General features: G+C 38.0%; 1 protein-coding gene across 1 annotated transcript in view; it reads right to left on the reverse strand.

Moving 5' to 3' along the window:
• Positions 1-11,824: 11,824 nt before the first annotated feature.
• ZDHHC21 (zinc finger DHHC-type palmitoyltransferase 21) overlaps positions 11,825-17,801 on the reverse strand; it is a 61,413-nt gene continuing 55,436 nt past the window's right edge. Inside the window, exon 9 of the mRNA XM_067553109.1 lies at positions 11,825-11,869. The gene's annotated coding sequence lies outside the window, so the exon portion shown is untranslated. The remainder of the gene's footprint in view (positions 11,870-17,801) is intronic.

Raw genomic sequence — 17,801 nt, forward strand, 5'->3', positions numbered from 1 at the left:
TTATTTTCTCCCAATAATCTCCATATGATCTGTTGAATTTATAAGAAAAAAATGTTTAACTGTTAGCCCTGTAAACTCAATTTGGAACACAAGAATTATTTGTGCATCATTACCAGTATAAAATTAGGTCCTGTATATTTAATGTTGCATAATTTATGAACTTTGATTAGGGATGCAGGAATTTCCATACAGGAAATTCCATACACCCATTGTCCATATACTTCAGAGTCCTGTTTCTAACAGTGGTCTGCCCCACATGCTTCAGAGTAAGGTACAAGAAACCTCACAATTATATGTCTACAACAGTCAACAATTTTTAACTACCAGCCCTACAAAATCAACATGGGATCTAAGTGCAAAGTTGGTTTCTTACTTTCTTGGGCATCACCAGTAATAAAGATTTTGCAAGCCAAATTAGGCCTTAGTAACATCTGTGCAACTTCATTGCCCTCAACTGGATTTACACAAGAGAAAGGTTAGTATCCAGTTCTCTCTCAGCTGTGTAGGCTTTGTAGGCCTAGCAGTAATAAAGAAAACTTTTTCTCCCTAAAGCTAGCAGAATACACAGTGATCAGGTATGTTCAGTAAAATAAAGTCATTTTTACACGGTTACTTTTCAGAACTGCATTTTAATAAAAAGCATCAGGTATTGATCACTGCCATAGGTAGGACACCAGATGGTGTGATTTACTATGATAAATGTATTAACTGTATAGAGTTTTGAATAAGTTTAAATTCAGGACAATGATAACATTAACACTTTCACCTGCTGCCATCTGGTGAGATGCTTTTGGCCATTAACACTATTAAGGTCTCTTGCAAAAAACCCTCACACTAAATTGCATGATGCTTATGAGGAGCTGAGTCAATTCTGCCAGGATTCAAACTTGGGTTTCTAGGTAGTTTAAATGAGAGGTTTCAGTGCCTTTGTCACCCCCTCTAATGATAATCAATAGAGACACAAACTATCTTGTTTAGTGATCCAAATGCTGACCCCCAAATGATCATTGACCATTTTGTGAAGAACTCTCTCAAACTTAACAGTGGGTAGAGTCTGAACAGACTTCAAGGGAGCTGCAAGATTTGCAATCTAGCATTTACATTCCTTCTTACAGACTATTTTCAAGCACTTTTTGTAATCTCTTATTTGATCTGATAATTAAATACTCCTCAGATTACACAGCCTTGGTTTTCTACTCATCTGTCACTGTAACAAGGCATAGAAGCCTGCATTTATACTTTATAACTATAATGAAAAAGTCCATTTTTGAAACAGCTGCCAAAACTTTTACCAGACCTAATAAGGATGACTGAGCATTTAATGTAACAGAATAGACTCATTATTTTAGTCCAACATGCAAGGATACTGATCTCCTTTTTGTGTGTGGGGTTGTGGCAAGCAATACATGTCAGACTTCATAGTTTATCTGGGGTCAGGTCCTAGCTAGCATTATGAGAGTCAGTTCATGGTTCTTCATGAGAAAGGAGAAAGAATACATTTTCACATAACTTACCTTTTCAAAAAATAAGCTAAAGAAGGAATTAAAGAAAGACTCTAGGAAAATGAACAAGCTTTTTTCCTCCTTTTCCCCCACTCCCTTGCTCCGAATAATTTTTTGAGACTGTATTTTTTTAAAAACAAGCAAATTATAAATCTGACGAAAATAATTAATAAATTAAATAATTAATAAATAACTGTTTTGTGTAAATGACACTTTCAGTGATCCATGTTCTGCATTTTAGCCCAAATATTTGTCCATTTACTTTTGTCTCTTTTGTTTTATTTAAACTCTTCTGTGACTGTGTATGCATGTGCATGCATATATATACACACACACACACACACACTATCTCAGAACAGAAGGCTACCTTTGGCTGAAATATTTATCCACAGAATTTTGTTTTTATTCATATTTATAACGGAATGTTTGAAATAGGTGTATCTTAGAAGAATTTCTAACACAGACACACACACACGGGGCCTTTTATTTACTTTTAAATTCCTTTTTGGATTACAGCAACTATAATACACTTGACTCCCTCAGGCCCACAGATTTGTTCAGAGTGAGGAGCTTTTTGTTTCCTGTCTTTAACCTTTGAAAGAGGAAAACAAAACAAAAATTCCTATCATGTCACATAATAAATCTGAAGCTGAAGTCCAACAAGCATCTTCCATAAAAGCTATATTGTATCTTCATAGTTCGCAGACTTCATGGTTCTGTTGGTTTTGCATGACTTGAGATAGGCATGATTTTCTGAAAGATAGCTCTCTAGCATGTACTTGGAAAATTTTTGGGATGTTGACTGGGGGTGAGTAAGAGAAGAATAATTTTATATTTCAACAATTTCACAGGATGGGCCAGAAATCAACTTTCTCAGTAGACCAGCAGCGTACATACAAGGTGAAAGTAAATAGAATAGTAATTAAATGAATTCTCATGTCCAGCCTCACCACCAAGACCATTGCCCCATCATCCTTCATCATTGCTCTGAACCACAAACCCCTTGACATTCGAAAAAGCTCTTATCAGCCTCCAGTGCTGTATTTCCCAAGCTTTCTAACACCAGGCGCTAACTTCAGGAAAATAATCATTATCACTCCATCATGTGTTATTAAAGGTCTGTCCAGCTGCATTTATACATCTTCTGTGCTTCCCCAGCTAGTGCTTTGCACCCATTCTCCCCTCCCCTATTAGAAAATGCTTATGTAGTCCTTCACAGTGATACTTTCTCTCCTTTCTTACTTGTTATGAGCACCAAAATAGTTAACAATGTTATCAGTGACATGAGTTAGCACATATTGACATGAATGGAGCAGTTTACACTTCATTGCTATTGTTTCAGGCTCTCTGCAAACTCAGGCAGACATTTATGCTTCGTACTTTGAAGGTTTTCTTTGCAACCATAACAGGAGGAGACTTACTTGTTTTTTCTTTACGTGAAAGCTGAGACTCCAGAGAACAACTGAGATGTCTGTCCATTCCCCCAGCTAGTCCTTCATTTCCTCCCCAGGTGGGCGAAAGTGGGGCATACCTCACGTTAGGAGATATTAGTCTAAAGTATTCAATATGGTGGTGTGCGCACTTGAGGTGGTTAATCCATTTTTCTTCACCCAATTCCTAGATCTTGTACAGACTAGACTATTCTGTTGTGAAACTCAATCCATGGATAACACTATGGAATTTCAGAAACACAAACCTAGGGTAGGAGTTAGAAGGGTGTGATTATGTGGTCCAGTTCCCTGCATGGAAGTGTGGAACATGATTATTCTGATGTTGATCATTATACTATAAAATTTACAAACAGGGAACCGTACATTTTATAGTATATCATCATCAGAATAATCATGTTCCACACTTCCATAAACTCTTTTAATCCACAGATCTTTATAAAGATGGGCAAACATTAGCCCATTTTAAAGGTGGAGAAATTGCTGCAAAAAAGGTTAAGACACTTGCCCAAAGTCACTCAGTAAATCAATGGCAGAACCTGGAATCATAGAATCATAGGGTTTAGGAGGGACCACAAGAGTCATCTAGTTAACCCCCTGCCAAGCTGCAGGATTTGTTGTGTCTAAACCACTCATGACAGATGGCTATCCAGCCTCCTTTTGAAAACCTCCAGGGAAGGAGCTTCCACAGTCTCCCTAGGCAGTCTTTCCACTGTCCTCCTGTTCTTACAGTTAGGAAGTTTTTCCTGAAATTTAATCTAAATCCGCTACGCTGTAGTTTGAACCCATTGCCTGTTGTCCTGCCCTCCATGACAAGAGAGAGCAACTTTTTTCCATCTTTTTCATGGCAGCCTTTCAAGTATTTGAAGACCGCTAGCATGTCCCCCCTTAATCTCCTCTTTTCCAAACTAAACATACCCACTTCCTTCAGCCTTTGCTCCACTCCTATGGGTTGCATTCCATCCCTTTGATCATCTTTGTCACTTGTCTCTGGATCCTTTCCAGTTTCTCTACATCCTTTCTATTCATTGGTGATGAAAACTGAACACAGTATTCCAGCTGAAGCGTAACCAGCAATGACTTGCATGCTATGCCTCTGTTAATGCCACCTAAAATTGCGGTTTTTTTGCAACAGCATCACACTGCTGACTCATGTTGAGTTTGAGACCCACAACAATGCTCAGATCTTTCTCAGCAGGGCTGCTGCCAAGCCAGTTTCCCCCATTCTGTATTTGTGCATTTGGTTTTTCTTCCCTAAGTGTAGCACCATACATTTATCTTTACTGAATTTCATTTTGTTGTCTATAGCCCAGTTCTCCAATTTATCAAGATCTTTTTGAATTTTAGCTGTATCTTCCAAAGTATCATCAACGCCCCCAGCTTTGTGTCATCTGCAAATTTGATCAGTATGCTCTCTATTCCTACATCCACGTTATTAATAAAGATGTTAAAGAACACCAGACCAAGAACAGATCCCTTTGGAACCCCACTTCAGACCTCCCTTCAATCTGACATAATTCCATTAATAATTACTCTTTGTTGGTGGTTGTTTAACCAAGTGTGTATCCACTTAATGGTAGTTCCACTGAGCCCGTATTTCTCTAACTTACTCATCAGAATGTCATGTGGGACTGTATCAAAAGCCTTGCTGAAATCCATGTATATTATGTCCACCACATTCCCCCTATCCGCCAAACCAGTTATGCTGTCAAAGAAAGAAAGAAAGCTTGTTTGGCATGATTTAGTCTTAGTAAATCTATACTAGGCTGGTAGCGATTAACCCTTCATCCTTTAGGTATTCATAAATTTGAATATTTTATACATTGCTCTAGTAGGTATCGAATCAGGCTGACCCGTCTATAATTCCCCAGCTCCTCCATTTCCCCCTTTTTAAAGATGGGCACTTCTTTAGCCCTTCTCCAGTCTTTCAGGACCTCTCCTGTCATCCATGAGTTTGCAAATACTACTACCAGTGTCTCTGAGATTTCTGCAGCTAATTCCTTCAGTACCCTTGGGTGAATAGCATTAGGCCCCCCTGACTTGATCAGAAGATCTCTGATGTGTTCTTTACTTATCCAAATCTGCATTTCTTCCTCTTTATTCGTCTATGGTAACTTTGCTAGTCATCTGGTCGCAAGTTATTTTTTGTAAGAAGACTGAAGCAAAATAGGCATTGAGCAGCTCTGTCTTCCTAGCATCTTCTGTTACCAGCTCACCTTCTTCATTGAGCAGCAGATCCACCCCATCCCTAATTTTTCTTTTTTGTCTGACGTATTTGAAGAACCCCTTCTTGTTGTGTCTAACATTGCTTTACAGTTGTTATTCATTCTTTGCCTTGGCATTCCAGATATTGTCCCTACATGCTCATGCTATTCCCAGGTATATTTCCTTGGTGACATGCCCCTCCTTCCATTTCCTGTATGTATCCCTTTTAGTTTTTAAGATAGCTAAAAAGCTCCTTGTGCAGCCACATTAGCCTCCTGTAGGTCTTCTTATCTTTCCTCTGCATCAGAATAGCTTGATGTTGAGTCTCTAGTATTACATCTTTTAGGAACTGCTAGCCCCCTTCGACTCCTATTCCTCCTAATTGGTTTTTCCATCTGACCTAGCCTACTATTTACCTGAGTTGGTTGAAATCTGCCTTTCTGAAGTCCATTGGCCATGTTTGTCTTTGTTTCTCATGTCCTCCTTTCCTTAAGATTTTGAATTCTATTAGATCATGATCACTTCCTCCCAACATAGACCAAGGCTCTGTCTATTGGACCATGGCCAGGCTTAACATATGGTCAATCCACTTGAGGTCGTGGAAGGGATCATGCACTGTGGCATTAAGGCTACAAAAAGGAAGTTTGGAGGAGAAGTTCAATGGACTGTTGATTTTTACCACAAATAAAAAAACTCCTAATGTGTATAGAGGAGAGAGAAAGCAGAAAATGATTTCACTTGAATCAGCACTTGTATGAGTATATGTGCAGTGGTCACACTGCAAGTTTCTAGTGGTTTTGGATAGCTAGTTTTATAGGTATCCCCCATTTTAAATAAGCCATCTATCTCAAGCCAGGAGAATACTTCAAACTGGAAGAATTTTTATTTAACATTGTATGATAAAAACATTCTAGTTTCAAGGACAAAGTTTTAAGGTATATTTATCCATTGTTTTCTACAGGATTCTTCTCACTTATTAAAACACTAACAGTTGAAACAGTGATTGGTTAATTGATGAAGAACTTTTCACCTCAAGCGTAACCACAGTTGAAATTGAGCTAAAGCCAGCAGTGACAAAGTTTATCATCTACTAGGTTTTCCCTGGTCCATGTGAAATAAATTGATAATTTCAATCCTAATGAAGAGATGTCCACGTCACAAACACAGAGTCATTTATGGCTCTATCTGCTATCCTTGTAGATAAAGTAATGAGCAGATAGAGAGGGAACTATTCGCAAAGCTTTTTCAATACTCCTAGATTAGCAGTTGAGGTAAGGAAAGAGTCCATGGTTGTTGCATGATTTATTCAGAATGACTTAAGCACTTTAGGCTGCAGAAATGTAACTCCAGCATCGTTTCAACAGCATTAGAGCTAGGCAAGAAATGGTCTTCTGCCTTGTGAAAAATTTCATATTTCTAAAACTTTCATATCCCACATCCTGACAGAAATTCAAAATCTTGAAAATTTTTGTGAAAATCTAAAAAGCTTGTTCAGATCAGCTTGTTTAGTTTTATGGTCAGTTTTTCATAGATTTAAGTCTTAATCCTGCAAACTCATAAGTAGTTGACTAGCCCCATTAAACTCAGTGGAACCACTGATGTGATAAGTATTTATAGGATCAGTGCTTTAGGAAGTGTCAGAGAAGTTAAGTGATAAATAAATAAAAATATTAAAACAAGGCAAAATATTTGTGCTTTTAACAGTACTGTAATATTAGTGGGCCAGATGCTTTGTGTAAACCTGGTGCTCAGACATAATAAAACAAATTGCAGAACCATGGGATAAACTGTACTAACACGGACTGTTGATTGCCTTACATGTACTTCCAAAGCCTCTGAGCAGCTTCAAAAAGATACCATTATATTTATTTAAAAACAACCAATTGGATAAATGTTTTCCTTCTTTTCCTCAAAATATAGAATTTCCCTTTCAATAGTTATTCATTGGTCTGAGATGCAGGATCAGCTCTGGAACAGAGACTGCAGGATACTGGGCATTAAATCTGTCAGTCAGAGATAGAAGTAAGAGCTTTATACCAAGAGCAAGGGGAGACTCCTAGTTACCCAATGGGGGACACAGCAGTTGCCCAGTAGAATCTAAGCTATCCAATGATAAAATCACAACATTATATATGGAAATCTATTTTAGGCAGTTTTTCAGAGGTGCTAAAAAGTATTAGTTACAATTTTCCTTTGACACTAAGGTCTGTACAGTTGGACTGACAGTAACTACTGGTAGTGCGAGAGGAAAAATAGTACATATAAAAAATGTTGAGACACTGGAATAATTTTTATGTTAACTATGACATATAGAGAATATATTAGGCTACTGATAAAAAGATTTTATAAACAGTCATTTAGGATGACCTGTACAATTCACACTTGAGAAGTGTGTCCATCTGAAACTCAGGTCAATAAAACCTTTGGATAATATATTCTTATTCCCCACACACATATATACATATCCACACATAACCTATATTGGTATACAGTCTTAACATGTCTACTTAACATGTGTACCAATGTTTTTGTTAGTTCTTCCAGATGGGTTTAGTCTGAGTAGTCTTCCAAATTCCAATTCTCCAAAAGGAAAAAGTTGTGGGGAAAGGCAAAGCATGTCAACTTCTCATTCATCACAGGAGTAATCGTTCTGTATATTTTTAAACGGCCTAGATCTCTGTTAGCCATGAGAATTCTACAAACCATAAAAAAGGCAGCACATAAGCCAGCTCAGACATTACTCTACATACACTGTAAAACATGAACAGGAATGGTAAAAAAACAGAATCCAGATGTTAGATGTGAGAGTTGCACATTTTGTTTGCAGCTTTTAATTTATTTGAGCACTATTTAAAAAAAAAAATCCTTTTACGCTGCAGCATGTTGTTTCCAAATCAAGATGATACAGCAGGCCAATCATTACAATCTGATTTCATGACCCTGAAGGCAGAGATACCCATTCATTGGTCAGTATTATTTTTCAGAATGGGCCTTTTTTCCCCTAGTAAAAGTGAGGGAGAGAAAATATTCAATGCTGCTTTGCTGGATTTTGTTTTAAGTGTTTTGAAAACAACAGAACAATTCTTTAGGGTTTTTCTTTTTTTTAATATCTGCCAAGTAAAACAGAAGGGCCTTTTCTCTGGCACAGCCACTGTGCTGCATTCCACTCCTCTTCCTCCTCCTCAGATTACTCCAACTCGGCAACATGGGGAAAATCAAACCATTTTACTCATTGAAATGTCATTTCCGTAAATACAATGAAAATGTCGGATGTGGACATTCATTTATTGCTGCTAGGGGTGGGCCTGAGGCACAGTAAAGTCTGGACTCACTTGGCATTTCACTTCCACAACATTTGGGATTGTTCAAACACAAGATTTGATTTGGGCCCCTGAGTGTTTTCCTGTGACATTGCAACCTCTTCTATAATCACCCGTGCGCTGGTTCTGTGTCAATACATTTGTCCCCAGTCATAAACCAGTTTGGATACAGGGTCCTGAGAAGTCGTTAGCCTCATAATTCTGGACATAGGTCTCTTCCCATTCGCTGTCCAAGCACATTCTGTACAACACCACAAAGAGCCTCAAACCTGCCTTCCTTCTAGACAGCTGCAAATACAACAGCAATCCTCCAGTGAGTAGGAGGAGCAGCCAGTCACAGCCATTAGGAGTATGAATAGTTATGCTTCCTACAGATTCATCTGCCATGTGCTACCTGAAAGTGCAGCTGTTCTCCTGTGCCCTAGTGATCAAAGCCATTCTGTTAACTCATCCTATGTATTTATTCCTACAAAAGAAGGGCGGGGTGTGTGTGTGTGTGTGTGTGTGTGTGTGTCTACGGTCTTACAAATTTGATACAGCTATTCAAGCTGTTATAAATCAACAGCTGACAGAGGACTTAGAACTATAGCACGATGGCCGGGATTATTAAAAAGAACTGCCTACATTTAGGTTTCCAAGTTCTTAATTAGGTACCTAAAAATGTTGACTGGTTTTGAAAAATGCCGAGTATCCACCAGCTCAATGAGGCCATGTTTAGGTGCCTACATAAGGTCACAGGAGCCTAATTTTAGGCAGCCATTTTTGAAAACCTTTGTCCTAAAAGTATAGGATGGCAATACATTCTTACTGTCATAACTGTTCGGTGCTGCTATCATACCGTCCTCCTCACAGTAACGAATCTTTCTATTTTTATTATGACAGAACAAATATATTTACAGGGCATATTAATAGTATGTTTTGGTAGATTTTTAAAATGTCATTTATTTGTTGTGATCGTCAATCTCTTTATAATATATTAAGATCTACACATATTGTACACTTAGGTTAGTGTAGTGCCACATCGTGGTAGCAGATTTTAAACACATTGTGGCTTCATGTTGGACTTGGAACTTTCTTTTTGCTGTTGTAGAGTCAATTGATACAAAACTCAACATAGCTGAATAGAATGAGACAGGGAAAGCTTGTCATGGCATCATCAGTTTTGCTACTTCTAAGGAGCAGTGAAATTGAAGAAACCCTTCAAACTGCAAAGAAAGACATGCTGTACTATTGGGACACCATGATGTCACTTGTCTTCCCCTCTGACACATCTGGAAAGGAGAAACACTTTGATATTGCAGGTACTCTAGGTCAGTTTCTGAGGACTGGGAACTCCACAGTGGGCTGGCATCCTACTGGTAAACACTCCATTCCTCACTTTTGCCAACTTTTACAAAGTGTTTTTGTTTGGAGCAGAACAGCAAGAGAATGAATGGAAGGACTGGGAAAGGGAGGGCTCAGCAAGTGAGTACACTTACCCTGAAATGTATTTGTAGGTGTGGGAGTGTGCTTCACTGAATCATTTCAAAATATTACGGAGGGACAAAAAGTCAGACAGATGTTAGGAAACAAGTAGAACCTTTGTTCGTCAGTAAGAGGTGTCTGTTGCAAGTGCAGTCACTTGATCATGCAAAGTGCAGACCTGAGAATACAAAAAAAGAAATGGAGCCAAATTTCGCAAAACAAAATTAGCTTCTTTGCCTCCTTTAATGAATAAGCTTTTCTAGCATGGTGCCTGCCCCCAGAATGCCCTTTAGTGATTACCTCATCTGCACAACTCTCAACATTCAGGCCTGCCAGTGTGGCATAGGCCATTGTCATGGTTTGTGACAAATGACCAAAACGTAGGATGCCCATGTTTTGTTTGGCATTGCGCAATAATTTACAACTGATAATGGTTTTTAACGATCAAACCTACTGTCACAGCTACAGGGCATGCTGTGCATTAGAACTCTTTTAGTCCTTCTTGAGCGCACCCCCCGGGAGCCAACCTGGCTTTCTGCACCTCACTCTAGGTAGAATTATGCAGGCTAAACACTCTTAGCTTGGATCTCTGGGCTGCAGCTCCGTGTTTGTCAATGTGTTAACCCAACAGGTCCAACGGTCTCCAGCACCTGAAAGCTCCTTTTCTTCAAGGACCTCTGACAGCTGCTCTTTTAAGTGACTCAAAAACAGCATATTTAAAACAAAGTAGAATTTAATGGCCGAAAAACCCCACAATATTTACAAAAATGGGTTAACACAACAAAGAGTCCTGTATGCATATATGTGGATCTAAAATTCACCTCTCTCTACTTAGGTCAGGTAGGGTCAGCATATTCCTACCTCTGGGTTATGATAGCCAGCCTGTTTGTTACGTTCCCGGTGTCTTTCTTTCTTTCTCTCGGTCAGTTTGGGTGTCAGCCTGTCTGCTGCCAACCCATTCACCCTTTCTCCTTCCTGAGGCCAGCATTTAAAGGTTTAGTATCCTAGGCATCAGCCTTTGGCAGCATACACCATGCCTGGATGGAGCCAGGTAAATACCTTCTTCCCAGTCAATGGCCTAGCTGTTTATCTGACATTGTTTGCCTCAGGTGTCTCATCTTTGCCATTGTTTCGTTTCCTGTTGGTTTCTCTATTGACAGCTTCCCCTTTGATTTAACTCCTGGCAGTCAGGTAGGTTAATATATTTTTTAAAAATAAACTTGTAATTTAAAATTAAATTAGAAACTAACAACCTATGTTGAGGCCTACATTTTCCTAACCTATTAAAATAACAAATTAAATAAAAAAATATTAAGCAGTACATATTTGCGGTGAAGTTTTAAAGAAGTCAAACTGGTGGAAGTCACTGGCTAAACAACTGGAACTCGAATTTGCTGAAGTGCTAACCCAGCTTTTGATAGCAGTAGCCTCTTCCGCAGGTGCAAGATAGAGTGTTTTCTTCATTTCAGTTTATTCAACTAGTTCTCTTCAATGTTAATTAACAGTTAAGTAAGTAGTTAAAAGTAGTTAATTCAAAGTTAAGAAAACAATTGGGAGATGAAAAAACAGGAAAGCATGTTTTTCCTCTTCCAATCCATGAACAAAAACTAGTTGTGAAAGATCTTCTAGTTCTAAAATCTTGAAGAATATGGTGACCAGAAACAATCAATTTGATAACTACACATAATACTTCCTTTGCTTAATGATTATTAATTAATTAATAACGATGATTATTATTATTCACTTAGTGGGTTGGACCTATTTGAATAAAATGTGCTTTAATACAGAGAAATGCAAGGTCATACATTGTAGGAGCAAAGAATGTAGGTCATACCTACATAACAGAAGGCTGTATCCTGGACAGTAGTCACTGAAAAGGATTTAGGGGTCATAATGGACAAGCAACTCAACATGAGCTCCCAGTATGATACTGTAACAAAGAGAGTAATGTTATTCTTAGATGTATAAGCAGGGGAGTAGTAAATACAAGCACTGTTATTTACCTCTGTATATGGTAATGGTGAATCAGATAGTATAATACTGTGTTCAGTTCTCGTGTCCAATATGAAAAATTGGAGAAGTGCAGAAAAGAGCCACAAAAATTATTTAAGGGCTGGAGAAAATGCCTTACAGTAAAACACAAATTCAATCTGTTCAGTTTATCAAAAAGACTTGATTACAGTATAGAAGTTCCTTCACGTGGAGAAAATACCAGGTACTACAGAGCTCTTTAATTTAGCAGGCAAAAGCATAACAAGCAGCAATAGCTGCAAGTTAAAGTCAGACAAATTCAAATTAGAATAAGGTACAAAATATAAATAGCGAGTTTGATTAGCCACTGGAATAAGCTTCCCAGGGAAGTGGTGAATTTTCCATCTCTTGATGTCTGTAAATCAAGACTGGGTGTCTTGCTGAAAGATATGCTTCAATCAAACTCAAGTGATTGGGCTCAACGAAGGGATAAATGGGTAAAATTCTATGATTTAAGTTATACAGACAGTCAGCCCAGATGATCTAATGGTCCTTTTTGGACTTAAAAGTTAACATTCTATCCATCTGCTGTAATGGAGTAAACAGAAATGATAGAAAATATTGCCCAGAGCAAAGGAGGGGGGGAGGCAAGGTCTTAAAGAATCTTTACTGAGTCAATTAATCTTTTGCTTGATTATAGATACGGTCTTGAACCTTATGCAGACATGTTGCATTCCTTTGGCCTATCAACTCAGACCAAATGACCTGAGCTTCAGGGAACCATCTGTAGGTAAAGACAAATGATATTGGAGGGACTGGAGAATTTTGCAATTACCATCGGTCACTGATTGTCTGCATCATGTATTGCTTCAGTTTTCAGTTTCCTCTCGCTCTTAACTACACTGTTCCCTTGAGAATGCAAGCATTCAGAGCTTCCTGTGGAATCAGCTAAAGGACTTCTTCATGCATCAGCCAGCAGAAGGAAAACGGACATTGGTGTTAGAAAAGCAATGCATCCAGAATATTCTGCAGAGGCTGCCTCTCACCAGCAAATGCATATGCAATCCAGTAAGCAGTTTCCTCAGTCTTTGAGAAATCAATGTTATAAAGCTTGCATGGGAAGCAGCATGCTTCAGACCCTGCTTGAATGTGTTTTGTGCATACATAGGCAAAAATGAAACTGTATATTTGTTACCAAAAGCCAGCCTCTCTTCTCACACATTCTCTCATCCCCTCTCCACCTGCTCCTATTGGCTGGGGACACACTTGGTTAGCACTTTCAAGTGATATGCTTAGTCCTCCATAATGTCATAGGTTACTACACATGAATGCAAACCTTAGCTTCCCTGCAGTCCTCCTTTCCAACAGGTTGCCTTTCCTTCAGTGGAATGTGAATACCTGTCAGCCAGGTCAGACTTAAGAGCAAATCTTTCTGCTCACGATGCTTATCAATTGTTCTTTATTTTCTCTTGCACAAAGACATTCCCCCTTGCACTCCTTTTACTCAGGCCAGTGGAGTGTGGTGTATAAGGCTCCCATTGTTTCTATGTTTTGAGGAGCACAATGTGCCTGTTTTAAATAAAAGCCCTGCATTTTTTCTCATCAAAGCAACGTTTATCTTTCCCTCCAATCACTTTTTTCTTTCTTTCCTTTGCAATCAATACAGCCATCAATAAATACTATATATACTAAACAAATACATTTCTTGTGTTTTTTAAAATCCCTCCTATAATTTCTCAATATATATTTTATTATGTGGGGAAAATATACACACAACATTTATTAACTAAATTAAAAAGCAAAAATTACTGAATTCCAAATTATTATATATAGAAATTCATTGCCAGAGATCTTCTAAGCTTCAGAAAGTCTTTAACAACAGAGTAAGACACAATTAAGTAATGAATAAACTTAACTGTGCAATTAGTAAGACATCTGTAAATCCTAAAAGGAGTTTAAAGGAGAGTAGAAGAGAGACAAATATCAGTGATGAGAGTCTGGAGGGCAAGAGGTGCCAATGTTTTCACATTAAAAAAGTGCAGCTACTCATCCCACCTAATGCCTCCATCTTCATTATCATTTCTCAAGAGGATAACAAAGATACCCGATTCCAGGATGGATGCAGCTTCTCCAATCTCCTGACAGGCTATTCAGAACCTGTACATCAGAACTATGTTCCAGAGAGTATTTAGTTCCCTCAGGAAGAGAATTGGGGATTTTTAGGCTTCTATAGAGATGACAGATTATATTGCCCAAGACTTTCAAAACCAGGTGCCTAAAGCTAGACTACGAAGTCTATATTTTGGTGCCAAAATAAGTGATCTGATTTACCCAAGTGATCAGTTGATTCCATGTTGATTCATAATAAATTTTTGCCAATAATTATAAGGTACACGGCAGTAGGAATTGCGGACGTCACTAATGTTTCCTGTTTATAGTTAAAACAAAAGCTTATAAAAAAAGAAAACCTCAAAGCCTGTTACTTGTGCTCCTAGCTAATTTGTAGAACCACGTTGTGCTCCCTCCCCAAGTACCTTCATTTATTTGTTACAATGCCTAGTTAGAGCTTGTCCTAAATTAGATGGGAAGCTCTTTGTGGCAGGGACTGTGTGTTTACACAGCTCCTAACACAATGAGGTCTCAGTCCTGATTAACCAGAGGCAAATAGATATACCAGTAAGTTGAAGGAGGGGGAAAAGGAAAGACAAGGGAAACAAGGATACAACACATGTTCCCACAGGCTAGCTATGTGCACCATTTGGTGGTTCCAAATCATTTAAAATTGTTTAAAAAAAATAAAGATTCAAGGGTAGGATTTTCAAAAGTGTTCACTGTTTTCCGAACAATTACTTCAATGGGAGCACAATTAAGGCCAACACTGAGCTCTTTGGAAAATCTCTCCCTCAGTAAATAACATAGGTATTAGCAATCCCCACTGACAATCCAACTAGCCATAATCAGTAAGGCAAGTTCCCATCAGCAAGAAACACGTTAAATAACGTTAAATAGCTGCTATTAGTGGCCTAATAACATATCAAGACAGTAAAACACAAAAGAGAGAAAAATGTATAACTCTTCATGAAGGAGTTTTTCTTGGTAATAGGCAGCCCAGGGTGAAAAAAGACCATGACTTATGACAAATCTCTAAAAGTCAGTTTTGTCACGGAAATCACAGCCATAACAAGCATGCAACCTTAAATGTAGCTGCCAGTCAAAGGAATGGAGAATGCATTCTTCTTCTATTGTAAGACTCTTCAATCAATGAAGAATTAAGCCTTTTTGCTTCCCTGGGATGAGACTACAAAATGTTGTCATCCAGCCAGGAATTAAGGTGTGTATACTCTACCTGTAAACTCTCTCTGATACTGGTTTAAATGTGGCAAACAAAAAATAGTATATGTGAGAATACATTAAATACAGCATATAAGTGATCAGAAAGTCAATAATGAGCCATAACTAAACATATGAACAAATTATATTGATATGAAAATGCATTGAAAAATTATCTATGTATCCCTTTGTTCTGTGAATCATTAGATGTGGCCCTAAGCCTTGTCTCCCCGCAGTGCACATATAAATGATACTGCTTCCAGACATTATGCACTTAAGCAAAATGAGACATATCCCATAGTTTCTATGGTTTACTGTTAAAAGGAACACAACACCAACACCCCTCCTCCACACATATTAGAACATTTAAAATATGAGAAGGGGGAGGTAACATTCAGATGTGGTCTAACACCACTCCCCTCCAAAATGGCCAACAGCTCTGTTAGAAAGCAACAGTAGAAAGCAGACACTGGCAAACATTTTGTGACCTATTTCACTGGAAACATGAAGTCAAAAGAGTGGTCAAGTATAAAGAAAACTTACTCCTTATAACTCTCCACTGTTTTCCCCCTTTTCTTTGCAAGAAACTTCCTAACATGATATTGATGCCAGTGGAGCGATGACAATCTACTCCAGCTCAAGGTCTGTATGGAACAGTCACTAACATTTTAATTATGCAGCTTCATTCACTCTAAACTTCTAAGAACTCTGTTACACAGATATCCCTTTCTCCGATATCACAGTAATGATTTCTCCCTATGGTTTTGGTAATTATCACAATACTGTTATTGGTAGCAGATGTCAAAGACTGCCAGCTCACAGCACAGACAAATCTCCTGAACTCAAACCTCATCCTAATATCAATTAAAATCTCTGTAGTAATCTGTTGAACTAAATTACACCTACAGTTCTCTTCTGGCCCTCGTTACTGTAGTATCTGAGCACCTCACCATCTTTTCCTCATAACACCCCTGTGAAGGAGGGATATGCTATTATCCCTTTTTACAAATGGGGAATTGAAACTCAGAAACTAAGGCCCAGATACACGGATACACTTAATTCCCTCTGAAATCAATTGAGTTGGGGGCCTCAATAAATTTGTGAATCTAAGCCTGTGAACTTGCCCCAAGTCATATGAGAATTCTGTGGCAGAGGAGGGAATTGAACCCAGGTCTCTCAAGACCCACACCATCACCTGGACTACTGGACCATTCTTCCATTCAATACCTGTTACGATGATCAAGAAGGAATAACCATACTTTACATTTATATAGATTACAAACCATATACTTGCACCACTTGGAAGCAAGGAAAAGGCCATTGGAATCCCAAGACACTATGCAGGTGGGTATTTGGGCCAAGGACACAGGCAAATGTTATAGCTTCAGGTTATTAAAAATGGAATCTGTAGCATATCCTAATCATCATGAGATCTTGATGAATGCTGTATTTGGGGATAAATTATATTACTGGGGCTTGAAATAATCATTTTTCAACAACACCCGTCCGTTTCAATTTATGTACAGTTCTGAAACACAAAGTTTTGGTTGACTGTATACGAAGTCTATTTCAGTGTGTGTCTGATCTCAAACTAATCCTTTGGAAAAGAATGTTTTTGAGAAGAGAAGTTTGATGAGAAAAATATTGTGAAACTAGAGGACATACAAAGAATGTGCTGTGACTGACAAGTTATGATCTGCTTTTTTAATTAGCTTAACTATATTTTATTCAAACTAACACAACCTTCATCCTTCCTCAAGCCTGTTTACTCAGCTGGATGTCCACAGGGTCCAATTTTCCCTCCAATTGCCGTTGTACGCTAATATAATTGCTGCTCGTATGGGTAAATTGGTCAGCCTACAGCAGAGTTTGCATGCATTTGTTCATCTGCACTACCTGGCAGCCTTTCAAACTGAATTTACAGCTTCAAAGTATTATTGAACACTTTGTTTCATTCCATTCTTATAAGGACTAAACATATCTAGAAATCTTTCAAACAGCTTTAAGCAGTCCAAATATTGCAGCACACATCAATTTTTTTAAATTTTTTTTTTATATAGGAAAGTGGCAAAAGGTCTGTTTCCACACATCAGAAAGGAGACACAAACATGATTCTGTTGTTTCTAATTTACAAAATACTAAAATAAATAAAGTAGTAGAGATCTGCCAGATTTGAAATTATTAAATGGGGAAAGACTCCAGGCTCCAGTAAAACTCCAGACGAGAAAAATTGAAATTACTGGCAATAAGTAGGAATTATTTTCTCTGGACTATAATACAATATAGAATTTTACAGGATGGTTTTATGCTTTTGTGGAAGAATCAGTATAAAAGTGATTTTATTATTATTAAAACAAGAATCAGGTTTTGGTTTGAAATAGAACAAGCTATCTTGTGTCATGAAACATCATCAATTAAGTAGTTAGCAAGCCATTGCTCATGAAGTACCACAACTCAGTCATTTAAATAATTTCCTTGAATGCAAGACAAATCACCCTTTTTCTTTTGCTCACTATTCTTGTGATGGAACCATCCTAGGAGTTTGAATGAGCAATTTCACC

Source organism: Emydura macquarii, unplaced genomic scaffold (genome assembly GCF_026122565.2).
Source record: "Emydura macquarii macquarii isolate MOO-44397 ecotype Brisbane River unplaced genomic scaffold, CSIRO-AGI_Emac_v2 contig_1451, whole genome shotgun sequence".
NCBI lineage: Eukaryota > Metazoa > Chordata > Testudines > Chelidae > Emydura > Emydura macquarii.